A 27,475-nucleotide genomic window follows, 5' to 3' on the forward strand; every position below is an offset into this window, starting at 1 on the left:
AGAGTAAAAACATAAGGTTTATATAATAGAAACATGTGACACATGTTATCCATAAATCATAAATGTCAGCGTCTCAGATTTGACCAAATACGATCTTGCCATTGAATGAAATCTGGTTCTGTGTGGGAATTATTGGGTTTTTTTCCCCCCTCTTCCCTCCTATCTCCCTCACTTTCTTCTTTACCCTGTGGCTTTCCTGTAGTTTCCTCTACTCTGTCTTTGTTGCCTACCCATCTCCTCTTTTAACTGTCATTTATCTTTTTCACCTTCTCGCATCTCTTTTTTTCATTTGCCTCGCTATATATTCCTCTCATGTCTGCCCTCTCTCCTTTCCTCCCCTCCTCTCCCCTTCATTTCTCCTCTTAAGCACTGCAGCAGAGCACGTTTCCTCTTTTAATTACCATAATCAATGGTGGCCCCAGCACCATGTTACCTATCCTGCCACTTTCTGGCTAGCTACTGCCTATATGCTCTCCGTGACCCTAGGGAAACAAATTACCGCCTCTGGAGCAGTTCCTGATCGGAAGGATTAGGGTCATTACCTGGCAGCCGGGCCTGGAATTCCGCTCAGTGCATTATAGCCTTAAACTTTAACCTACATCAAATAGCTCTAAAAAAGCAGGAAAGCAAACAAGCTGAGCCATTAGTAGCTCCCTTACTTTCATTTTTTCCTTATAATGGGAAATCAAAATGCAAATAGCAAGGCATTCAGTGCCAAAACATACATTTAATCATTTTTATACTCTTTTATAGCCGGCATTTTGTCCAGGTTTGTGCTTTTCTTCTCCACGGCTCATTCATTTTTCTTGCATTTAATTCCAGAGGTTTTGATGAAAATAGCTGTCTTTTGGCTCTTCAGGCATAATAGTAATGAGCCGCAGTGGCAGACTTTGAATTCCCCTCATACAAGCCAGCGTGCTGCTACAGCCTTGTGTATGTTTACTCACCATTAAAAAGGCAGCTTTACGTTTCCTTAATACCATTTTCAGCCTTTATAAAAGACAGCCAAGCAGAACGAGCCGGACTGTGTCTCCAAACCGCACCGCTCGACTTCTAATTTTAGTAGAAAATTATTAGAAAGTATTCCTTTTACTTTCTCTGTGTCTCTCTCTGTCTGTCATTTGCTCACACTTGCGCACTCATGCCGTGGTCGAAGGCTATGCGGTGTGAAGATGGAAAGCTCTTATAGGTGGTCCCCACCATGGACTAACAGTGTGGTTTGAAGGGCGGGCTCTTGGAAAAGCCACCGAGTATTAATATAGGTTTACGACTAGAACAACTTCTTTGTCCCACAGGAATGAGCCCCCCGTTTTCATTTCCTGCCATTCATTTCTAGACGAACAGCATGAGGCCCTTCTGGACCATTGTGGGTCTCCCATCATTAAGATTTTCCTGCATTGGCACCACATCGCCCCATGTATTTTACCAAGTGCCTTTCAGTGGAATAGCAGGCGAATACCACCGTGGAATGTGTAGGTGTGAGAGACATGTTTTCACTCTCGGCAGCTGCCCTGTGCCGCATGGCCCCGGCTCTGACGTTTGCTAACGCAGCGAGTCTGTTACTGCTGTGTCAGTGATGTGTGTGTCTGCACGTGTGTATTTTTCTCTGCGAGAGGGGGGATGCTAGTGTGTGCGTGTGTGTGTGTGTGTTAGTGTGCAGGCGCAAAATAGTAGCAGAGATACAAACCTCTAATTGCCCAGGCAGTAAGGCCAGAAGCTGGTGCCAGGAACCTCAGTAAGCTTTTCATAGTGGGCGTGCTGGAGGTATGTACCCCTCAGAGCCAATCAGCTTGCACCCTCACCAGGAAGTTGTGGTTTGGAACATGCGTTGTTGCGGCAGCAGGGGAATTGAAAGGATGATGAACGCAGAAGAGAGAGAAAGAGCTATTCAGTGCCAGGGTGCAACCTTTGCAGTTCATTTGATACTGTCCATTTCAATTCAGATTGATTTCTATAGTGGTTATACAATCACGCTGAATGGTATGACATGGATACTTTTGCATGTGGCAGTAATAATGGAAGGTGTGTGCAATAATGTGTGAAGGCTGTAGGGCAGGTGGTGAGAAATTTAGCATCTCACCTTTCACAGCGGGGCATTGTGATATATTGAACAAATGATGACAAGTTACCTCAAGAACAGCCCCATTCACTGCAGTGCCCCCTTCGTCCCCTCTCTGGTAATGTTCTCCCCACACTCTTCCATTGTCAGCTAATGGACCGGCAGTGGATATAGGCGCTATTCCCTACAGACACATACATTATACACACACACACACACACACACACACAAAAGGCATCAAAAGCCATCCAGTACACTCAGTTATCCTGAGAGAAGATTGAATGACATGATAGGCCATTATCAGCCTGCCCAGTTACCGTCAAAGCATTACCACTGGTCCTGAATAATGTGTCATGTAGGCTATTTGCATAGTGAAGTAGATGTATATGAAGTGCTACAAAACACCATACCCACGGTCCCAAATGAACTAGGGATGGACTGATATATGGGCAGACTGCTGGGTTTGCTTGATATTCAGTTGTCAGTGTCAAATCATAACAGAAATGATCCAAAGGCACTTTACAGAGACCCAACATCCAATGAATCAAAAGCTCCCCTGTGAGCGAGCACATGGTGACAGTGGTGAGGGAAAAAAAAAAAAAAAAAAAGCAATATTCGTATTGGTCCAATTTTATTTTTACTACAGATGTTTGGCTAATTTTGGAACTGGCCTTTTTGTGACCTTTTTCCTTGGAGTCTGTCACTTAATACAACTGTCAACTTAGCAGCATTGTACAACTCATAGTCTTTTGTGTTAAGAAGCACTTTGTTGTTTATTGATTAGATAGGCCTGTCTGAAAAGCTGAGTCTGTTTTGTACCTACATTTGTATTGCAGTTCTTACAGGTTATACAAATTGCTATCGGCATTGGTTTCAGCTGAAGATATTGGATATTGGTAGCGGCCAAAATAAACCATATCAGTGCATCCCTAAAATGAACACTGGCACACTAAGCTCCAAATCCAGGATAAATGGAGCTGGATAAATGAGCAAGCTTCACTCGCCACACTGGCCGCGAACCAGTGCTGCCAACTCTTTTCAAAGGAAAATAGCTATTGGCTTCTCAAAAAGTTGCTACGAACTGCCAGAGGACATGAAACGCTAATTTGCATATCGGCCTATTTGCCACAGTCTCTGCTCTCAGCGGAGGGAGGAGCCACATTGTGTAAGGGAGGCAGTGGTGTGGTCATCAGACCTCGGCATTGGACAAGCCAGTCGCTTAGATCGGCATCAGCTGTACACATTTGGCCTGGAGTGCTTTGGAAGTCAGCACACCGTCATTGTTTCCCCATCGCTGGGAAAAAAAATGGCTAGATTTGTTGCTTTTTGTTTCTGAGGAAAAAAAGTCACCAGGGGGTCTGAAAAGTTGCTAAATCTAGTGACGGAGTTGCCAGTTTGGCAGCAGTGCTGGTAACTTTTTTGTGACAATAACATTTGAATGGTTCAGTTATACAGTCTCTTTGCCTTTGTGTCAACTGACCGTGGTACACCCTCTGACTGTGAGGCAGGCAAATTAAACCAAAACAATGGTGCTATATCAAACAGACTCCTGATTACGTGCCAGTTACCGAAGCTCTACACAAAGCAATCACATCGAAACCTTTGAAAATTTTTTCCCGCATTTCCCTGCTGCCTCTGTAGTTAACTAGTCTGACATTTGTTGAAACTTAACGTTATTCTCATATGACAAATGACTGACTTTAAATAAAAATTCTAGATCTGCTCGTTCTCCTTTCACTGAGTGCTAAAATAGTACCTGTTTCTATACATAAAATAGCATTTCCTTGTGCTTGCACGCCCATTGCAGTGCTGTTGAATGATGTTTCTGTAGCAGACAGTATGGTTAGCACATCCTTGATTTAATAGCAAGAGACTAGGGATCAAGAGCATTTCTATAAAGCTATATTACTTATTTTGGCTCATAGAAATTATTCTTGGCAGACATGTTAACCTGCTTATATCCTTCCTTTGATTGTCTTTGCTTTAAGAACTAGAATTTAGGGCTTGGTGTTGCTTAGGGTGATACAGCTGGATTTTCATATCATAACATTTCTCTTGTTTTGACGTCTAGTGTATAATGATGTTTTGTTTTTGTTTTCTTATTTAACATATTTTTTGCTGTGATGTCATGTCTTTGAATACTAAGGATGAGATTTACAATTTGCACGTAATTTCATCACAAACAAATTCCCACCTCTCCACTCCTAACATTAAAAATCAATTCATATAAAAAAATAAATATACATATAGTACATATAAGTTACCGTACGTGTATGTGCATACGCCCAACAGAATTGTAAAAATGAACTCACACCTGCCTACCATGTTAGTCAGTACTGTGTTGGTAGTTACTGTGTACTGTGCTATCACTTTCAGTGTGCAGTGGTCGTGTGTGTATGTGTGTGTATACTGTATGTCTGTGTATCCATAAGCTGAGTGCTGTCTTGTCAGTGTGGCCAGAGAGAGAGAGAAAGAGACTGAGAGAGCAAATGAACAAAAGACACCTTCCCCAGCTGAGAGAAAGAAGGCACTTTGCTAATCAGATCTTCCTCAGTTTGTGCTCTGCATGCGGGCACAATGGCTGGCTTTCCCTGGGGAAGCTCACAGCCTGGCATTTCCTGCTCTGGGATGGCCCTGTCCAGATTAGGGGAAATTGATTTAATGGCTTTGGTTTAATGGCTCAAAAGGCCACATCCACTGTGGGCACTTTCTTGTTCTCTCTCTCTCTCTCTCTCTCTCTCTCTCTCTCTTTCTTACAGTCTCTGTATGTACCTCATTTCCTGTATTTTCTTTGCGGCATGTGTGTATATGGGAATTTATGTGTCTGTGCCTCCATGCTCCTGTGTGTGTGCGTGCACACGTGTGCGTGCGTGGACACTGAGTGCCGTGGCTGTCGGAGACAGTATGGCAGACAGGTCCTCAGTTTAATAGAGGGAGACCTGGGATCAATAGCAGCGGTAAACCAACTCCCAGAGACTCAGGCCCAGCAGGTCACTCCCATTAACTGGAGCTGGCACACATATACTGGACCAGTCTGTGTCTGTTCACTAGCAATTCTGCTAAACTACACTAACTAACACAGATATTACAGCAAACAGGTATGTGATTGTGAAGCAGTGTGGCAGTGCATTGCTAAAAATCAATGATCCTTGACCAGTCCGGAAACAAATGCAAATACTAGTTCTCCTGAGTATTTTGTTGTCCTAGATTACATCATCTGAGATTTGTGTGTTGCAATTTGTGTTACACCGATAACACTATTTGATATTGGGCCACTTTCTTTCTTTTTTTTAAAAAAAAAAAATTTATTTAACAGCCTTTTTACCAGGATAGACTCTTGAAACTTGTCAGTAAAGAAAAAACACAGAGAAATGAAAGCACACTGAACATTACACTAAACTGGAACACCAAACATCAAAGCAACTGCACTCGCTCAACACCAAGTTTAAAATGCCCATCATGTGAAATTTAAATGCCAGGGTAAAACACTGTAGGGTGTTGGTATTTGAGAATATGCCAAGCACTGAAGTTCAATCCCGACAGCTACAAACAGCTTGTCAGATATGATTGTTACACCTTGATTTTCTATTTTCCTCTTAAATACAAGGGTGTAAGATCTCTGTAACTGAGGAAACAAATTCCAGTAAATCTTAGTTGTTTTGTCCAAAGACCCCAAACTAATCACCCAGGCCTGTATTGCTCCTAAAATACTAGGTTTGGTGTGTGGTACAGATGCTCATCTATCTGTAGGTGTAGGTCCACCTATTCTGGAGTCCTGTGGCTGCTACTGTTTGAGCTCACTCAGAAATGAAAATGCGGAAAAAGCACAGCATCTCTCCCCCTAATTGTTGAATTTGTTCAACCCTAGTGCATGTGCAGTGCTGTTATTGCTCGCTTGAGCTGAGTCCATTGTGTATTCTTGCTTGCGAGCGTGTAGCACCCACCCACATGCCGTATTTGCCCGTGTCAGTGTAGGTCTGGCTGTGTGCACGGGCAGGGCAGACAGGAGTAGAGCAGCACAGGGCAGTGGGTGGTTTGTACATGACAGGGTACTGTTATTGTTCAAACCCTGTTTGCCATGGGAAAGGGCCAGGGGTTACACCCTTCAGGCCATCAATCCAGTTGTTTCGACGCGTTGGGGGCATGTCAGTGTGTGTGCTGTCTGTTTGTGTGTGTGCGTATGCATGTTTGTGAGGTGGGCAGTGGTGCAAGGTCACGGCGTTAGCTCGCTTTGCTGCAGCCCACAGATTTTTGGTAATTTTGTGACCTGTGGTGCTTGTGCAATTTACCAAATAGGAGGAAGTGAATTACTCCTGCGCTTTATTTGTGCTAGCACCAAAATAGGGTCCTCTATGTGTATAAATGTGGGGTGGCACATGTGTTAGTGAGCCTATACAGGGTGTATGTGAGGAATGTGTATCCAAGCATCTAGTTTTATGGGATCCCTCTTTCAGCACTGTTAAAGCTGTACATCTGCAGAGATACATGACAAGTGGGAGTCAAATGGTCAAGCCACAGCTCAGGGCCTCTGCGGTAAAACACACAGATATACATTTTAGACACTTGTGCTCGCATATGAATTTATAGTACACACACATACTGTATATATTATGAATTTATGCATGTGTGTGTACACACAAAAACATTTGAGTGGAAACACATGCATAAATCAAACACTAACCGGCTGAATATTCAATCTGATGTTAGCTGTTAAAATTTTTCCACTCTGTTCTGCAAGGCTTCATTCAAGGTTACATATAAATGTGTGAATGGTGGCCATGTGGTGAGTTCAAATATCTCATCACCTCATTATAATACACTGTTTCAGTATTTATCTTTTTGGATTTTTATACTTCCAAAATAGTGTTGGATACACCAAACAATCTCTTATTAATTATCCGACCCAGTCACTGGGTGATAGACCTGGAGAGTGATGTTCATGAACAATGGTCATTGATGGCAGCCATTCGTGTACAATTAATTAGCCATAGACACTATAACAACGCGTGCCCGTTCTACAAAACAGCCAGCATGGCAGTTAATAAGGATAACCCTGGGGTTTTTGCTAATGAGTTAGGTAATTATATAGCCAAGTACAATGTGATTAGCTCTAGCATGCAGACTCAGGTCAGCGAGGGGACACACACATGTGCTTTCCGCTATTGCTAAGGGACGCTTAGCGAGGGAGAGCAGGATGGCTCCAGTGCTCCTTCCCAGTTCCCTAAGGTCCCGTGTTATTTTAATTTTCCCTATCTGACATCAGCCATGCATGTCTAGCACTGTTAGTTAACAGCCATGAGGAGCTAGTGTAGCCAGTCTGTCTCTAGCATTACCTTTCCTGACTGAGCGTGGCGTCTGTTTTCGTGTGACACATGAGATGATACAGTGCACTTGTGGGTTATCCGTTCAGACGACTTGTTTAGTCACATAGAACTCTTGAGGCACAGGATTATGAGTCACTACGCTGGAGTCCACTTGAAACTGAAACCCGTCCCATATTTGCCAGACTTTTTAGTGATGGAATGAACTATTTATCACCAAGATTCATGCGCTCTCACTTTGATTAGGTGGATTGTGCACAAACTGGCATCCAGCAGTTGCTCTACTCCTCATATTTTGCTGCAGTACTCCCATTATTTTGTTTTCCTGTTTTGGTTTTTAATTGCATACATGGCAACTATGGAGAATTGTCCTAATGTGGAATCCGCTTGTGTCACCGATATTAATTGCTGAGGGAATGGAGAGTGTGTACGCAATTTTGACAACACTGATTTTGCATAAATATGCTGTAGTAGAACATAGCAGTTTTAGCAGCGATACAGTCTGTCATTTGTGTGAAGTCATAGTTCACTGACTTTCATTTAAATCCCAGGATTAGTACTAGTAATGGGGTACGGTTCATTGCTAAGCCGATGGAGGCACCAAGAGGGCACTGCACATCATTATATCAGCTTCACAAATAATACGTAGATGTTCAAATACACAATAAATAACCAAGTGCCCAAAGGCGTGCTGCATTCACAGCACCAGCCATCCAATGCGATCAAAGAGCACGCGTCTGCTTTATAGCCCAATTACAGCAGAGGTAAAAACTCTCCGCAGGCCCCGAAAACATAAATGTGGTGAGCAACTAAACTGTATTACCGATGCATTGTGTTGATTTATTAATGGAATGGTCTTTGATGGCATCTAATCACTCAGCTTTTGTTGAAAAGGGTTCTGTCAAACAGCCCCTGCTGGCCGCCTATTCAGGTGCCGCTTTTGAAGCTCGGAGTGAAATAAGGTAAATATCTTATGTGGCTCCTGGCAATTCATTAATAACTGTATTTTAGCACATTCTTCCCCATCATTTATTCAGAAACTAATGCAGCATATCCTTGGAGGCATTAATATTCTGCTCTCCAGAAAAGATGTTGTGAGAAGCAGAGTGGGAGTTGTGCAAACATAAAGGAAAATGTAAAAAAAAAAAAAAAAAAAAAAAAAGTACAGTTAGATAAATTATCCCCTCATTCCCTTCCTCAAACAATCCTCTGTTATATGTATTTGCTTTGGGCAATGCAACGTCATACTCCATGCAAAACAAATGTAGCCTGTGCTTAAGCTAAGGCCCATTCCTTGCTTATAAAATGTTTTTATGAAGTTTGTGCCAGTTGTCAGGGTTGTCCATCTTCTTTGCATTATTTTTGGTGGTGTGTGCACTCAGTCTTCTACCTTCAGAATAAGACATTACACATTATATAAAACAATGCACACAGACTTGATAAATGGCCTGAGCTAGATAAACCATTACAAACATGGGTTTTGTTAAACTTATATTTTATCTTGTTTTAATATCAGGGTGTTACATTACAATGCACTCACTGTCAGTCACCTGACATCTACACAAAGAAATAGAAGTCTCTGCCAAGAATTGATCCCTCAACACCTGTTGCCTCACAAGCATAATTGTCACATCCGTGTCTTTCTAATTAAGTTGTCTTTGCTAGCCAGGGCACCAGTTACATTTAAACTGGATTTGAGTTTGCATTTTAGAAACAGGAAAATGGTCTTTGTTTTTGTGAGCATGCATGTAGGGGCTTTACTCCAGTCAAGTGGCGTTTGTTTTTTTTCTTGGCTGCACCTGTTTGGTATTTTGGTGGCTCGCCGTGAACATGAACTTGACCGTGCCAAATTTGGAGAAGAGGGTCAGTAGGGTGTGTGCCAGTAACAATCAAGCAGCACAGTGCTATTTTGGTGTCAAGGATTACTAGGATTTGTGCTTGTGCTGCCCGCCCGCTCAGGCCAGGTCAGAAGCTAATGGTGTAAGGTGGACTTGTGCACCGTGCTGATTTCACGGCTTCCCTAAGCGATACATGAATGAACAGGTCCTCGTCAAAATGCGGTTCAACCTTTTCGTGGCTGATAAGCTGGCCCATGTGACTTTGATATAAATCACCTCAGAAGGAAAAAATAACCTTGATTTTTTCATTCATTCTAATATACCTATTGCTGATGGTCTATGTTGTGATGAATATCATCTAACATCTAACAGTCAGTGTGTGCCATGACACATGGAGAAGGGATTGCGGAGGCGGTCACATCCTCTATAGATGTCAGAGACTGGATGGTAGCTTTTATATAAGGTGCCGTGTATTCGCTTGTGGCCTTGTATATTTTATCTGCACCTCCTGCACAAGGACATCAGTTTCCTTTTGCGGGGAAAAAAAAAAAAAAAAAAAAAAAACTTTTGTGTCTGATCGACTCTGGACTGTTTTTCTCCAATACAAAATTGTCAGGGGCCCGTGGCGCAGTGCTCGCTGCATTTACAGGAAAAGAAAAGGGGTGATTTGATTGGTCATGATAACAGCATGCCTCATCACACCTACTGATAATGTATTTCTCCTAATCTCACCCTGATTCCAACTATGCTGGGAATGCGCCACATGCCTCGGGCCATACAAATACCCAACATCAGTCACCACGCCCCCTGAGTCCACGACATGCACCATTGACTGCATTTGGGTCGTTATGAAAACAGAAAAGCTCTAATTGCATACGGCTTGCAGTGTAAGTCGCAAAAACTGGGCTGTAACTGTAAACAACACTGACATTGTCCTGTAGCGGTGTCAGTCTAAGGTAGGGAGACATACAGTCATGTTTTGGATAAGTTTTTCATGATGAAAGCCTCTTGAGCCTCTGTTGCCCACACTCTGGTTAAGGTCTTATTAAAGTTAAGCTGTTTACATGTGGCTCAGATACCAAGCACTTAAGTATCCATGTTGCAAGGAGTAAACAGTCAACAGTGTCTGTTAGCGAAGAAAAAAGTATAACAACATGCAACCACCAGCTGCCATCTTTGACAGAGCAGAATGTTACCTCTAAAACTGGGGAAAATAACTATAACATTACTATTAAGAGCCATAATAATAGTGTTATTGTACTGTGCACTGTGCAAAACTGAGGGTCCATTCTTACTTAATTGGATTCTGCACAGTGTACCTTTAATTACTGCTTGCCACTGTTTTTTTTTTTTTTTTTTTTTTTTTTTGCTGACACTCAGACAGTAACTTCTTTAATATGGTAAAAGCAAGGCATCTTAGTCAGGTTTCTCACAATTGGAGTACGAGCTTAATTGAGTTTTGACGCTTTACATGCAGTCACCCAAAGTTCTCTGTGCATGCAAATTAGGTTACCGTCAGAGAAACACCGCGCACAGTAAGGAGCACACAAGGCGCTAATTGATGTGGTGCTCAAGGTGTGTGGTTTGTTGTTGCTGTCCTCCCAAGCCAACCGCCCGTATGGATTTGTTATGAAGTCAGCAGGAGAGAACAGCGGGCCAAAGGATGTTAGTTTTGTCTCATGTGGTCCTTGTGGACTAAATGTTGAGTTGGCTGTGCTTTAGAATGACTGATGTGTACAGCATTCTGCTTACACAGTGCCGAGCGAGGGTGTTTCTGGGGCGCAGCATGCCATTTCACCGAAAGCCAAAACTATTTCTAGTGGAGCAGAAGGGCGTCGTGATTAAAACTGACTTTCAAATGTCTTGTGGTATCAGGGGGAGTCACACCTAGTGCTTGCCCCAAGCATCTGCTGTGTGCTGGGAGGTAAAACAGATGTGCTCTTTGGAACCGGGCCTTTATCCCCGCTGTGGAAAACTGGATATTGTCTCAGGCCTCTTTGAGATGAGAGGTGTTATTATTGTGTCTATCGCGGAGGCCTAAACCACTGTGTTGATTGCACATATTCTGCCACTGAGAAGTTACATGCCATTCATCCTTTGCACTGCGCGCGCACACACACACACACTCGCACATATTCCTATGTAGAGCTAAGCATGCGACCAGCACAGGATCCCTCTAGCTGTGATGTTTTATTCAACAGATAGCGCCTGGTTTGGTTCCCAATCCTCTTAAGAGGAGATATTGCTCCAGTAGGTAGCTCTTGCCTCTCAGTATCCATGCAAATACATTTCTCCAGCATGAAACACTGCTGCCAGTTGTGTACACAGTCTTCATTATGCTCTTGGCTCCCATAAATACATGTTGTAAGCGTGGCAGAACTTGCCACACATGCAGGCCTATGTGCCTTGTTGCTATGTAATCTGAGAGAATGGAGGTACAGTAAGGCAGTATCATGTTTGTGATAATGGTTAACAAAGGCCACCCACTCACCTCACTGGAACTATGTTACGCCAAAGAGTGCAGGTAAGTTCGCCATGCAGGATCATATTCTAAATCTTGATCAGACTATAGAAGTTACCCAGAGGATGGTGCCAATAGTGTCGAGAACAGTGTCATTATGTATATCGATATATAGTGCTGATGTAGTATCATTTTTTTTTTCTGTCAGATAATAGCACAAAACACAAAAGACATCACACAATTGTGGCAAAAATGCTTCCTGAGAAATAGATGCACATTTACCAGGATCTTGCAGAGTTCATGCATTAAGCCATGGTCATTTTCAGGTGCTGCCGTCTGTATTTCCATTGAAACTTATATGGGAAATGGCAATGAAACACTCAGAAATAAAATAAAAATTAAAAAAAAAGTGTTGTTGGCAGCAGCATATATTTTTTGGCTTCTTTATTTTGTTTTTCAACTGAAACATATTCAAGTTTTCAGAAGACAGCCAGTGACTTCAAACGCTTTTTTATCGACCAACTCGTTATCGCATTAACGCCGGATACACAGCGCCTTTATGGTTACAGTGCATCAACATTGTCACTGGTCGTTCTTTTTATATCTGCCTAAAGATCGCTCTTGGCAGCTTTTTTTTTTTTTTTTTTTCTCACCTGTCTTCATCTTTCACGTGGGAACAAAGCAGAGTGTGAAACCACCTCTTTTGCCTCTGGTTTACAGAGCGCCTCACGATGTGAGCAGGATGGAATCAGCTCATATTTACCACTGTCATGGACTCTTTAGCAGGTTTTGGACTCTGTTTTGGATTTGATTTATTCTGTTTCTCCCCGTCTGGCCTTGTGTTTCTGTCATAGTTGTCTCTTGCATTCCTGTTTGGTGAGGTGTTGTCACCTGTGGCCTGTTAACCCAGTCTGGTAGTCCCGCCTCCTGTGTTTCTCTAGCCTGTCAGTTTCTAGCCTGCACACCTGTACCTTGTTGTCCCATCAGTCAGTGTGTATTTAAGTCCTGTGCTCTGTTCAGTCGTCATCGGATCACTGTGTTTCTGCTCTGCCTGCTTGACTCCTGTGTTCCTGTCTTCAGTTATGATTAAATATTCTACACTTCAAGCCTGCTCACCTGCGTCTCCTGCATTCGGGTCCACCTGCTCAGCCATACATTGCAACTACATAGAGAGCATGATGCATTGTTAATAATTGCCTTTACTTTCCTCACGTCTTGGGACTCAAGATTATGTTATGCAGCTGAATTGTCTCCTTGCAATGTTACCCCCAGTCTTGGCTATTTTGTGTATCTTGTTTCTGTTTCCCACCAACAGGGTGGAGCATCTTGTAACAAGGTGGAAATTTTAGATGCGTTCCACTAAGGAACATTACAGAAAAAAAATTAAATCAAAACACGCTTGTATCCACCCTGCCTTGTCTCTATTTACCCAGCTAGTGGAATCGCCTGAAGACATTAATGACAAAGTAGGAAGGAGGTGGATCGTCACGTAATAAGCAAAAGATCACAGATGAAGTGTGGAAGACGACTAGCAAAAGAGCACATCAATCATGTTATTAATGGCCCAGTGCCGACCTGTAGATCTCGCCGACATGAGCTCCTCTGGCATGTTAACATTAATAGACAGCCCATTAGTCTAATGGCAGGTCATGTGAGCTGTGGGCAGCTGGCACAGGCCTGCTGTTTGTGATAAGGCTGCTGAAGCGTCCTGTTTGTCTTGGGTGCAGCTGTTGGAGGAGGGCTGTGGGGCATAATAGGCTCTTTTATTGGCCACATCTGGGCAGACACAGAGGCAGCATGGTCCCAAACAACAGGCCAAAGACCACTTACATTAGGAACCCTTTTCATTATTTTTATTTTGGAGATGTGGTGATACTTTGACATGAATGAAGACAGAGAACGGTGGATGGAGCCTGCAATGGAGAGAGAACATAGTTATTGTGCTTGGTAAGACATTCGGGTTAGCTCGGTAATGTTTCGATGTCCCTTTTTTGGGGTTGTTTTGCACAATTTTCTCAAGTTTGCAGATGGTAGTGAAACGATTTACAGAAAAAAAATTAAAAATTCCATGCCACAGGCAAAACTTCTACAGCTTGGGGCTGCAGGGCGAAACAGTCAACAGTATGAAAATAAAGAGACATTCATTAATTGAACATAATCTTTGGCCTCAAGTGAGTGTGAAAGGTCTTTTCTGAGGTATTGCTGTCCATAGGGAGCGCTCCAGTTGGTGGAGTGCCCCGCCCACCTCTCATTTTCAGTATACACACACTCACACACACATACCGTCTTACAGAGGGTAAGTGTGTGTGTGGCATATGCATACACAATGCAGAGTATAGTCTTCTCAGTGATTTATCATGTTTGTAGACTGCATCATCTGCCGAAATATCTTTGTTTTCCAGGTCTGTCAACCAGCCGTTCATATGTTGAGTGTTCACTTCCATGTGGGCGATAATTAAAGCCATTTACAGTGAAGTCTTTTGACGACACCAAATTTATAAACCTCTTCTTTTTCCGCCTCTTCCTCCCCATATGTTCCCTCTTTTCCAATTTCACTTTCTCTGCTTTCCCAGGCCTTCTTAACGTTATATCTCCATCTCACTATCTCTCTTGTGATTGGATGCTGAGCCAGCTTTATAAACAGCAGTAATAGAGCTCAAAAATAGATTTTAGCATTCCTAGATCGAAACAAGATATCAAGTGGACTTTTTGTGCATGATTTAGAATTCATCAAAAGTGCGATTTAATATTAGTGACACTCATAACCATAACTAAGAATACAGTTGTGAAACCATATGAAGTACGGAAGTTTACACTACAAGAAACAAACATCAAACATGCTGAAAGTCTTTAGTCTGTCAGATAGCCAAGATTGCATGAGAGTGAAGTTCTGCAATTTGAGTATATTTTTGATTTGCTTTTGAGTAGGGGGGCATCTGCACTTACAAAGCACTGTTGTTTTAAACTGTGTCTTAAACTTAAGACCACGACTGACCACTAATGATTGATGAATTGATATGCTTAACTTAGCCTAAGTGACTTCGGTTTTGAGCTTGTGGTTTTTGCCATCATAATGGAGAAAAAATATTAGAGATGTCATTCCTCTTGTATCATTTGTTAAGCAACTGAGTCAATAAAGGTCGACAGTTGCCGCATAATTCACAAATGCAGAGGCTGTCCCGTTTATGTTGAATTCATAAGAGTTAGAAGTTAGGTGTGCACACTCATATGCTCACTTGCTAACGCACTTGTGCACTTGTGTCTATGTTAGTCTGTCTACACACCTTTTTGTGTGCATGTGTGCACACGCTGTATATTGCGTATGTTCCATGCCTCTCTTGCGGTGATATTGATGCGTACCGGATAGACGGAGGATGCACAAACCCCGTCGCCACGCTGCCAGCCCAGCCTACCTTTCTCCCACCAGCCATCTTTCCCTCGGCATCAATAAGCTCTATTTCAGAGATTATCAAGAGAAAATCCCTTCTCTATATTGTGCTCAGAGCTGGGTACGGTCTCTTTGCTCAGCATAAGTAGGATAGATCCAATATGCGCTTCTGTTATTCAGCGTCCCACGGCATCGTATCATTTCCCATTATATCTCTGTCTGTGATGCCGTTGCTTCGACTTCAGTCAAATCTAAGCTATAGATCCTAATAGCTTTGCTCTCCACTGAAGGACCTAATAGTGCTAGACACAGCTTGTTTATTATTTACATCACTTAAGTTCCCCCATAGCACAATAAAACTTGACAGTTGGTTTTCTTATCTAATTTAGACCCAGAGACATGGATTGTCAGTGTCGATGAAACAAACAGCGCCTCTGATCTCGTGTTTTTAAAAGATTTGTAGTTGGCCTTGGCGTTGGCCGAGTCCCAGTTGGCCCTGCTGTGGTACACTGACTAATGAGAGCTATGGGAGACACTGTGGGCTTTGCACTAGATGCCATGCTAGCTGCCCTTACACACTGTATATGTTATGGGCAACAAGAGCAAATTGGTTAGTTATCCTGCAAATCACAGCGGGTTTTTGAGTTTTTTTCTCTCTTTTTTTTTTGTCTTTGATACTTTCGATCAGTGTTTAAAATGTCACTCTGCATTGCTGCATTGTCTTTGTGAAATTGCTGTGGGATCTGTTTTTGGTATTAGGAACAACAATGTCTCATCAGAACATTTTATTCATTCATTCATATAAAACATATCATATAAAGCACACTTATCTGCAACCTGCAACCAACAAAATCAAATACACAAATACATCAGTTCATTTATTTATTTATTTATTTATTTATTTATTTATTTAGGTAAATAGCCACTAGTAATGTGGATGATAAGCAAGCAGGCAAATAATAGATCAGGCTGATAAAGAAAATAGCACTTTGCTGTAAAAGCAGGAAAAGCCAACACTTACGCTATATCATGATATTACAATATCTGAAATCCCAGATGATATTTAGTCCCATGTCAGGATATTGATACAATATTGATTGCCCAGTCCTAGCCAGTGGTATGGTGGCTCGGTGTGAAACTGCATCCTACCTCTATCCCCCAAGTAACAATAACTGGCCGAAGTCTCATTTACTGCACAACCGCAAATTAATTAACTAAACACCTCAGCCTGGGGTATTCTTTCTTGTGTGTACTGCTTTCTGCTTTTTACTGACACTTTGGCCTCATGTCGCTCTCCCTTGCAGATGCAGTGAACCTCTATGGCCGTGATGATGCAGCCCAGAATTAGCAAAAGACAGTGGACAGCAGTTTGAGGAGGAGCTTGAGCCACATCGAGGTGAGACCTGCATGTGAACCTGGTGGCGTGTTATGCTTTGTGAGTGTTTTTTAGACCATGAATGCAAGACTCTCGGCCTCAGGCCTATTTCTGACACTGCGACCCTCACCGACATGCCTTACACGTCTTCTGTTTAAGGCACGGCTAGACGTTATTGTTCTTGGTGAATAATAAACAGTGACATAGTGCATTAATTTATCACTTTAACCAGCACAATGAATAAAAAAATAAATAAGAAAACAGTTTCAGTGAATACATTGGAATTAATTATTTTTTTTTGCATTGGTAATTTCAAGGTTGTGTTTCCTAGAATGCTGTGACAAGCAGCTTCCTTCCTCCTTGTGTGTGTGTTTATGTGTGTTGTGTCTGAGTGTGTGTTTGAGAGAGCGAGGGAGACAGAGAGAGACAGCGAGTGAGCGAGAGAGAGAGAGACTATACGCCTGCCTGAGCACACATGTGAATCACACACACACATAATAAAAAGTCAGTGTGAAGTCAACCATGCAGCTGCTCTCTCGCTCTCTCTCTCGCTCTCTCTCTCTCTCTCCCTCTCTCTGCCTGTGCATCTCTGTTCTCCCTCCCTTCATCTGTCCTTTTTTTGTCTCTCTTCCCGTCTCTGCGGTTGAGATGAGCCCGTGGGTGAGAGCGCGCAGGGGTCAGCATGCTGAATTGACTCAGTAGTGAATGGTTCTTTTCTATGAGTGAGAGGAGAGAGAGTGTTGGGTGCACTTGATTCTTTGGAGGGCAGCCTGCAGTAGAACAGTGAACTGAAGCGCACTCAGCCCTCTGATCTTCGGGCGTGTTAGTGTGCATATGTATAGATGTGTGTGGAGCTCAGTATGCTTTCATGCCTGAGGAGAAGAGCAATATATATCTATATATATACCTATATATCTGTATAAATATATAGATATATAGATATGTGTGTGTGTGTTGTCTGGTTGCATTTGACATGTGTATGTGTGTTTGTCGGCACATGTGTTTCTACACCTGTGCTTCTTTATGTAGCAACATATGAACACATTAAGGTAAGCTTGTGTGTGTTTGAACCTTGTTGCGCTGTTTTGAACACAGATATGTGTAGGACTCATATATCCATCTGTCTGTATACGTGCTTGTGTGTGTTCCCTGGTGGCTTTCTTTCTAGCCAGTAGAAAAGGACTATTACAGTCCACCCCTATTCCTGTCCCGGTTGAGCAGTCCATATGCAGAGCTGTGCCTCCTCTCAGGCACTGACCAGCCACACATACAATAATTAGCCAGCACATACAATGTCTTCATCTGTCTAAGAGGGTTCTTTTCACTTTACTGGGTAATTGTTTACCGTTCCATGTTAACCGCCCATTCACAAGTTGGGATTGTGTTGACAACCTCGCGTTCACTGACATGAATTACCCCAAACACATAAAAAAAAGAAAGAAAGAAAGAAAGAAAACATGATATGAGATACATATGCTGGCACATACTGAAAATACTGGCATATGCATCCCAGTGATGTCTACAGTTTGCTTCTCCTTGTTTTTGGCAAATGAGGAGATGACGAACAGTACAAGGCCAAATTAGGATCCGTTTGTAGTTACACACAATGCATGTCCTCTAAAAGTCGACGATTGGATATTGAGTCAAACATTTGCTTTCTAATCATGTCTATTTAATTTCTTTCTCTTTTTTTGAGATAGTCAACGTGCATTGCAATATGATAATAAAATAGATCAAACATAGTTTATGATCATAGTGTCAAACCGTAATATATTAGAAACAAAAGAAGTAAGTGATAGGGCTTCACTCAGCCAGACATATCTGTGCTGTCTCATTATTCTGTCTCATTACACCAACAAAGCCACTCTGTAATGCAAACTGACCAGCAATTAAAATCTTTACGCAACGGTCTTAATGAATTTTATAGAATTCGAATGCCCAAACATGTTTTTATGAGTCTGCTGCATTTGATTATAATTGCGTCTGATAGCATGGATTATTATTAATGTGCACTATTGACATTGAAACTTGTGCCAGCACATTTGTCATTGCCACAATGGCCATACAAAAAAAACAAAACAAAACAAAAAAAAAACATGAAGAATCGTCAGATGGTAGACGGGAATATAATTCAACTGAGAAAATTCAGTACAGTCCTAATTATGAAGAATGTTTTTGTCCATGTCTCTGTTCTAAGAAACAATTGATAAGCAGGGATTTGTCTCAGGAGTGCGACAGTCCCTCTCGTCTACCTGCTGGTGTCCTGTTCTGTGCCTCCTTTCCTGCTTGCACGGGCCTGGCCTTCAGAGCGGAAGGAGATAGTGGCATTAAACACACCAAGGCCCATTGTGTCCCCGTGTGTCCTCATGTGTCCTCATGTTTCCGTACATTCACCCACTACGTTACAGAGCATGCCGATCTGACCCACATATACGTGTACTATCAAATGTAGGATCCCTTGTTGTAAATAAATTGAAGTTTTGGTGTGACTCAGACTTTGTGTTTCCTATTATTGTTGTAGTTTCTGAGCTGGGCTTTGACAGAAATGACCCCGTGACTGTGACAGTGAGAAATAACTGGCACCAGCCTTGCCAATATGCCGGCTGGCCACACAGTGAGAGGCTCAGACGCTGCAGCAGCCAATGTGACCACCCCTATCAAAATGCTCTTGATCAAGACACTGAAAAGGTGCATGGTGTTGAATGGCAACACCTCAGAACAAAGACATGAAATGGGGAGAAGTTCGGAAAGTCCGTTTTTTTTTTCCATGTCAGTGCTGGAGGACAAAGGCTTTGTTCAGACTGCAGGCAAGTCCGACTTGTTTCTCAAATCAGGCCTTTAAGACACACTGCCGGCTCTGTTATTTGCCAGTGATCAGATCAGATTTGTGTGTCCAGACATCACCAACCTGTCTGCGGTGGTAATGATGTTGGCGTGAGTAACTACATACGCTGGTGGCACAGCTCTCCAGCGTGGAAACAGGAGAAATGTCCAGCAGTGTTCCCTCAAAGTGCCAGCAGACAATTTGTCCTAGCATCTGCTGTTCCTCTGTGTTGTCCTCCATCCTGCTCGGCTAGTAGCAGCATGGGTTCCGCTCAGCCGCTCTGATGCACCTCCGTCACTCTGAATTTGATGTCAGTTGTGTGTTAAGTTGCAAGTGATGCAAAAGACAATTTGAAATCTGATCCAGTGTTTTTTTGCTGTCCAGACTTTCTGAAACCAATCTGGATCCAACCTTGATATGCCAAAAATGGGATTTTGGCTGGCAGTCTGAGCAAGGCTAAAAGAGTGTGTTTCCAAAAAACTTGTATACCAGGGCAAACACACCTCAAAATTGTCATTACACACTGAATAGTGTGAGTCTGACTAGGAACTGCTCCAACATGCAGAACTCAGCCTTTTTAAAACTAATCTAATTTCATACAGTCTGAATTGGGGCCCTGTGTGAAATTTAGTGAAATTTGCACTGACCTCCAGCGGGGGCTTTGCTTCAGGCCTCGGTGGACTTGAACACACTTTTTACACCTTAAAAAATCTCCTGGATCAGCGCCCAAGTGTTTATCAGACTCCAGCTCAAGGACAGTCCCACAAACAGGCACATACACAAGAAACAAACCTCTCCCCACACCATCACTCACACACAAGCATGCAACACAGATACACACATCCATTTAGACGGACCTACACACACAAACACACCGTCACACACATACTAAACAATGCGCCTCCTCTATTGTAATGTTTTGGGCAGACCCACAGCAGCAAATCCACAGAGGAGTTTAACTGGTCTGCAGCTTTCAAGGCCAAATCTCTGCCAATTCTACAGGCAGTGGTCTCATCTGGCGGATGCACAGTAGTGCACTCACACACTTGTGCGTACGCAAACACACACCCGTGCAACAACCACAGACACCCTTCTGTTTGGTTCAAAAGCATATTTTATAGGGCCTGCAGTGGCACCCAATTATTACACAGATTCCAGCCCACCGCAGCAACAGCGCAAAGCAGAGGTGGCTGTGATGGGTTGCTGACAGGTTGTCCCGCCCCTCATCCCTCCCATTTCCCCCAAAGGATGCACAGCAGCTCTGCCTCTTAAACCTTGCCCAGATTTAGAGTATCTGGTCTCGTCCCGGGAGCCAAACTGATGTATACCGGTTTTTGTAACGTAGCGAGGGACTCGCCGCAAGTGCTCTCATGGCCGCGTAGCCTATTGAGGAACTAATCAAGTGCCAGATTCGCCACTGTGTGCGAGGTTATTCCAGATCAGTGCTGGAGCTCCGGCCGGGCCCGTGGGTAAAGGAATTAAAAGCATGTCTTGGAATCTCACCGGCGAACTTTACGCATGGTCTAAATTTGGACAAAAGCGAGCTGTATGTTTGTGAGGGATTTTCTTACCTCAGGTGCTTTATTTAGGAGCATATTTGAATTAAGTGTGAGGCCCCGTGTTGCCTGGATGATAAATCACCAGCGCACACACACACACACACACACGCAAACACATAAACACATAGAACCACTCCCAGGGTGTATAGACATGTGTGGTCTTGTCTCTGCACAGATCATATGGAAATACACCCCCCCCTTCCATCTTCTGCCCTCCCAGCGTTAGCCGCAGATGCAAGGAGCGAATGTCTTTGTTTGTTGAGGAATAGAAGTAAAGAGTGGATAAAAAAAAAATATAAAAAAGAGGTAAAATGCCAAAATGAGATGAGAATGCGTAGGAAATGGAATAAATATGTAGGCTTAGAAGTGTTTAAGTAGCATTAAATGGAACCACATTTGGTCTGACATCCAAGCCCAAACACATTTCTCTCCCTCGTTCCTCTTTCACTAACACAATCACACACACACGCGCGCGCTGGTACGCACGCTGCACGCATACACAAACGTGATTAACATGTTATATATAAACTGTGGCATGCAAGCATCTCCCCAAATTCTCCGAGCAAATAAACATTCGCACACAAACAAACAGTGCATGTCGGCAGACGTTTCCGCACGCACGCACTCACACACTCACACACACACACACACACACATGAAAAGAGACGCGTATACCTGCATACATTGTAGGAACACACATTCCCGCTCTCCCGCGCGTTCTCTCTCTGCATACACAGTGTTTATTGTCCCTGGAATGAGTCTGGATCCACTGTGTGTGTGTGTGTGTGTGTGTGTGTGTGTGTGTGTGTGTGTGTGTGTGAAAGTGCATGTGTGGAACGTCCATGAAAAGAAAACAAGGGGAACGCATGGAAAAGATGAAATGATTGAGTAACTGTTTCATTTTATACTTCAGGGCAGTTTGCCACGAAAACTCCCCGTCTCCGAGCTTTCAGCCGCTGACAGTCCTGGCCCGGCTCGCATTCTTCCATTGCTTCTCCCCATCTGCTTCTCTCTCTCTCTCCCTCTCTCTCTCTCCCTCTCTCTCTCTCTGTCTCATTTTGTCTTTCTCCGCTTTGCCGTTTGATTCTCTGTTTCTCATCGGTCTCGTTTATGTGTCTATAAAACTGTAAACTGTCCATCTGTCTTGCCTACCCGTTTTGACAAGGTTCAGAGAATGAGTGGATCTCTGCAAACAGTGAGGAGTGTGTGTGTGAGTATGTGTGTGTGTGTGTATACATGGTGCTTGATTGGTTTGGTGTGTGTGACTGAAATTTGAATCTAAATATGTGCATATCCACAAACTTTCTGTTAGTATGTGTTACCCTGCACATGTGGACATCTCTTTACTTGTATGTGTGTGTGTGTGTGTGTATGTATACATGTGTATTGTATATGACCAGGGCTGGGTGCTAATGGGATCCAGGACCACACAGGCACTAGGGAGCCGGTGGGAATCGGGGGGCCCTTGCTCTCCGTACCCCGACTCCACTCCACTGCCAAGAAAATCACCTTCTAGCCAGTTGGCTCCTCCTCGCGGGCCCCACCACGTCCTCCTCCTCCCCTACCACCTTCTCCCCTTTCACAGGGCTGGCTGCATCCGGCCAGGAAGGGACGGGGCTTCGGCTGGGGAGGGGGATTTGGGTTTTAGGGTCTGGGGTCTGGGGCCCCCGTGGGCCTCCCCGGGCCTTGCGGTCTTCATTAGAACACCCCTGGGTGGGAGGTTAGCTGGAGGAGACCGTGCAAGAGGGGACCATGTGGCTAAAATGTATTTGAGCGTCTGTGTTTGGGAGTGGGTGTGCACTTTTTGAGTTCTGTTTATGGTGTAAGCGCGTTTGTGTGTTTGCTGCATGGCAGACTGTTTTTTGTGTGCATTTGTATCCGCGCGCGTGTGTGTGTGTGTGTGTGTGTGTGTGTGTGTGTGTGTGTGTGCGTGCAAGGCCTCTGTACAGTATGCCTTTTATTGCTCATTACAGAGGTGGCTGAGATGAGGAGATGAATGGAAGGGCTTGGGGGGCTGGAGAAAGTGACAGGAGCCACAGTGTGTGTGTGTGTGTGTGTGTGTGTGTGTGTGTATCAATGTGTTTGTGTGTGTGGTTTGTGTGGTTTGTGTAGTGTGTGTAGTTTTGTGCACATCTGCGTTCTTTGCAGCTACACTCAGGCACTGTATCACTGTAGGTTTGCTGTCCTTGTGTGTTATTTGGTGTCATTTTTAGATACAAACATCAAACCAAAAAAAAAAAAAAATCACTGTCAAGATGGGCTGCAAGTGATGATTGTTTTCACTGTGAACAGTTGTTTTTGCAATTAAATAACTAAACATGTATTCTATAAAGTGTCAAACATAATAAGAAAAAATCATGGGAGGTATCAGAGCCTCTTTGGTCTGACCAGCAACCAAAAAATCCAAAAGGCCCGTTTCCACCGCCGGAGCTTCGGGGTAATTTTACGGGGCCGTGGCTGTTGTCGCGTGTCTCCACCGCCGGAACTACCCCGAAGGAGAGAGTTCAGGAACCTTTACAGGGGCTAAAACACGGCCCTGCCTCGGGGTAGGGACTCTGAGCGGCCCCGAAAAACTCCTGTGTTTACTCACAGTGTGATGTGATGTCAACAGAAAGCAGGCGTCCCTAGCAACACGGCCAACACTACCAAGCTAACGCTAACGTGCTAGCTAACGTTAAAAACACACTTTTAGCCAGCATTTTTAGGAGCGCTAACGTTAGCTTTAGCGGACGTTAGCTAACGTTAACAACACACTTTTAGCCGGCATTTTTAGGGGCGCTAACGTTAGCTTTAGCGGATGTTAGCTAACGTTAACAACACACTTTTTAGCCGGCATTTTTAGGGGCGCTAACATTAGCTTTAGCGGACGTTAGCTAACGTTAACAACACACTTTTTAGCCGGCATTTTTAGGGGCGCTAACTTTAGCTTTAGTGGACGTTAGCTAACGTTAACAACACACTTTTAGCCAGCATTTTTAGGGGCGCTAACTTTAGCTTTAGTGGACGTTAGCTAACTCTAACAACACACTTTTTAGCCGGCATTTTTAGGGGCGCTAACGTTAGCTTTAGCGGACGTTAGCTAACTCTAACAACACACTTTTAGCCGGCATTTTTAGGGGCGCTAACGTTAGCTTTAGCGGACGTTAGCTAACGTTAACAACAGGCTTTTTTAACAACACGCATTTTGATGTCCCGGAACCTTCCTCCTCCTCGGCCCTCTCAGTGGAGACACGGCAGGTGAGAGGGCCGAGCGAGAGGACGTTCCTGTAGCAGCTCCTGCCCCCCAAATACTACCAGGAACATTTAGGTGGAAACGGGCCTAAAGTGTTGATTTTATGATGGCATGACCAGAGAAAAGTCAAGAAAACGCAGCATCTTAGTCAAGCAAATGTTTGGCATTTTTACTTGATAAATGCCTAAAATGATGTATCTGTCAAAAGTTGTAATTCATTAATCTTATGTGAATCAGCTAACTGACTCAGCACTACTGTTGAGTCCACAGACAGCACGAAGCAGGTGTGCTCGCCCTTCCACTCGCTGAGTTTAATGAGCGCCCTGGGCTGCGTTTCAAGGCTCAGAGTGACTCTGCTCTGCCCCGGCTCAAATCTGCAGTCACCGCTTCACACAGGCTTGGACACACAAACACACACGGACTTGCTCCAGTAAGGAAAGCAGACTTGCTGTGGGCAGCATCTCAACAGCGCTCTCCCTGGACCCTGGTCTGGCTCACCCTCAAACATAAACCTATCCCAATTTGTCGAGGCTTAGCTATTTTGCTTGATAAATTTGCACATATTTATTTATATCATTTTATTTGCACCGTTGTTTATACGGCTGATGCGAGTCTGGTTTGTTTTATTTGGGCTGCGGCTGGTGCCTGGATCCCAGCCCTGTTTGTAAACTCGGTACAACAATACACACACACACAAACACACACGCTGCGACACACAAACTTCCACAATACACACTTACTGCTGTGCACACTCAAATAGTAAGAACACAATAATGCACACAACCGCTGCAATAACCACTGTTGAAGAACGGTGTTGGTGTGTGTGTGTGTGTGTAAGAGATTGTATGTAGGCCAAATAACCATTAACTCATTCATAATGAATGCTGATGCGCATTAACACGCATAAACACACACTAATGGCTAGTAAGTTAATCATTTTACAGTTTTGACAATCGAGTCGTAGTCGTGTGGGCGGAGCTCCGATGACGGCAGGGAAGTCAGAGCAGAGCAGACTGATTGCCCGGATTGTTGGCACAGTTGGACAAGGTTACCCATGCTGTTACGTGTGTGTGTGTGTGTGTGTGTGTGTGTGTGTGTGTGTGTTTGTGGATGTGTGTGCACTTGCATGTGCACAGCAGGTTAGGCTCGGTGCCCAGACACACCACACGCAACCTCTCCACTGGCCTAGTATCCTAGTATTGCCAGCTCAGTCTCTCTAATGTCGGACACGCGCGCATACACGTCCGAACACACACACACACACACGCACGCGCACGCACACTCATGCACACTCATACACACACGCACTTAAAATGGAATTCCCTCCATGGCTGCCCCAACTAATTATATCACCTGCACATGCTGACACAAATAAACAGTCACACAAAACCACACACTCACACACACAAACACACACACACACACACTTTTTCAAAATGTGTACCGACTGCTGCGTGTCTGCCAGTCCTCACCTGAAATTGTTTCCACACAATACAGATACAGATAAACATGTAGGCACCTGTGAAGTACGATCCCTTTGTGTGTGTGTGTGTGTGTGTGTGTGTGTGTGTGTGTGTGTGTGTGTGTGTGTGTACTGTGCAGGAAAAAAACTCAGTACTTCAAACCAATCAGTCTCTCATACGGGTCCTGCATTTGTTCCCAGTGGCAGTATCTATATGATCTGACTCTCTCTTTATTTCATTTATTTGTTTATTCATTTGTTCGTTTGTTTTGTTTCTGTTTAGTCTCACAAAAGGGAATGATGTCTGCCATCCCACAAACAAATAAACAAGTCTGTGCAATCCCTAACAGCCAGACAGCAGCAGTTTATATAGTGAAGTCCTTGTGGAAACATCTCGCCTGTGACCCAGTGACTCTTTGCCCTCCTAAACTCCCAGACCACAGAGTCTCAAGTCGCTCCCGTGTTGTCTTATGCTGACAATTAGATATTTCTTGCAGTTCTAAGGAAATGAACAAGTGATGGGGAAGTGGGCATCTCTAGAAAAACAATCAGGGAAAGCACACACACACACACTCACACACACACACACACACTGCGTCTGACAGTTTCTCACTGAGTGTGTTTTTGTTAAGGTGGGCTGCCAGGGAAATGCATGACTTTGAAGGAGAAAGAGCTCAGTGTCTGTGAGGGAGTCGGGTGGTGAGGGGAGGGGGGGGGGGGGTTAACCGGGGCTGAAAAATACATCTTGTTTTATCAAGTAGCGAGAGCCGAACAAAAGGCAGCCAACTGTGGCGTTTGAGAGTTTTTGATTGTAAAGTCCTCGGTCTTCTCTCTGTGGAGGTGCCAGGGACCCCGCAACACTTGTGGACCCACCTTAAAAAAAAGGGAGAGAGAGAGGGAGAGGGGAGGAAAAGAGAGCAAGCATAAAAAAAGAGGAGCGGGCTGGATTTGTTTTCCAAATGCAGCCACATTCTTGGCAGCGCCTTAACTTGTCCTTGCCAAAAGAGGGTGGAATGAGGAGAGATGAGAGTGAGAGAGGGAGAGAGAGAGGGTGTGTATGTGTGTGTGTGTGTGTGTGTGTGTGTGTGTGTGTATGAGGTAGAGAGAGAACAAAATGTTTTTTTACTTACTGCCTAATGCACTTAAAGTTAATATGTTAACTCTATCTATAGATGTACTTTCACCTTGGCCTGATGGTTCACATCGCCCATGGAGGCATGCAAGGCCTTGTCATCTGGCCTTGCATGGGCCAGCTAAATTACCTTGTTTAACCCCTGTGCAGGAAATTCACCACGTCACTGTTTAGCCAGACACTTATAGGCTCTCTGTGTAACCAAATATTTTCCATAGGCATTATTTACACTACCTTCAGCCCCGTTTGTCTGTCTGCACATACTTTAACCTTAATAAAGATGTTACAACACACATTTTACCAGCACATCAGCACTAACATACCATGCAGTTTGCAGTTGAGCTATCATCATGCCCTTTTCATCAATGAATAATTAGACTGTACCCACTTCCGAGGCGTTTGCTTTGTCATTGTGTTATTCCAGCAGTCAGAGAGCTGCGTCTTTAAACTCCGGGATGTTTGCCTTCCTCACGTTGCCGATGACCTCAGCGCAAGCCATGTGCCTCGCAAAACCATAGCATGTGATACTTATTGTTACTGTGATACCGGCTATGAGGAATATATTTGGTGTCACGGCTACCTTGAGGCTGTGGTGCGACAACAGCTCGTGTATTATCCTTACGCAACCCCGAGAGGTACGCACAGGAAGGCAAGGAAAAAGTATCAAAGTGGGTTACAAAGCACAGAACATCTGTTGTTTTTGTTAACTTGTCATAATGTTACCCTTGTCGACTTATATACATCATCGGCTGTCATCTGACTATAAATTGGAGAGAATGAATTACTTTATAATGCATGAAGAGAGGTTGGTAGCCCTGCTGGTG

At 43.8% G+C, this 27,475-nt stretch overlaps 1 protein-coding gene across 1 annotated transcript in view; it reads left to right on the plus strand.

Moving 5' to 3' along the window:
- The window catches only part of LOC115377475 (thyroid hormone receptor alpha), a 94,327-nt gene that overhangs the window by 16,141 nt on the left and 50,711 nt on the right, over positions 1-27,475 (plus strand). The window contains exon 2 of the mRNA XM_030077233.1: positions 16,372-16,463. The gene's annotated coding sequence lies outside the window, so the exon portion shown is untranslated. The remainder of the gene's footprint in view (positions 1-16,371; positions 16,464-27,475) is intronic.

The sequence above is a fragment of the Myripristis murdjan genome, chromosome 19, assembly GCF_902150065.1.
Source record: "Myripristis murdjan chromosome 19, fMyrMur1.1, whole genome shotgun sequence".
Classification (NCBI taxonomy): domain Eukaryota; kingdom Metazoa; phylum Chordata; class Actinopteri; order Holocentriformes; family Holocentridae; genus Myripristis; species Myripristis murdjan.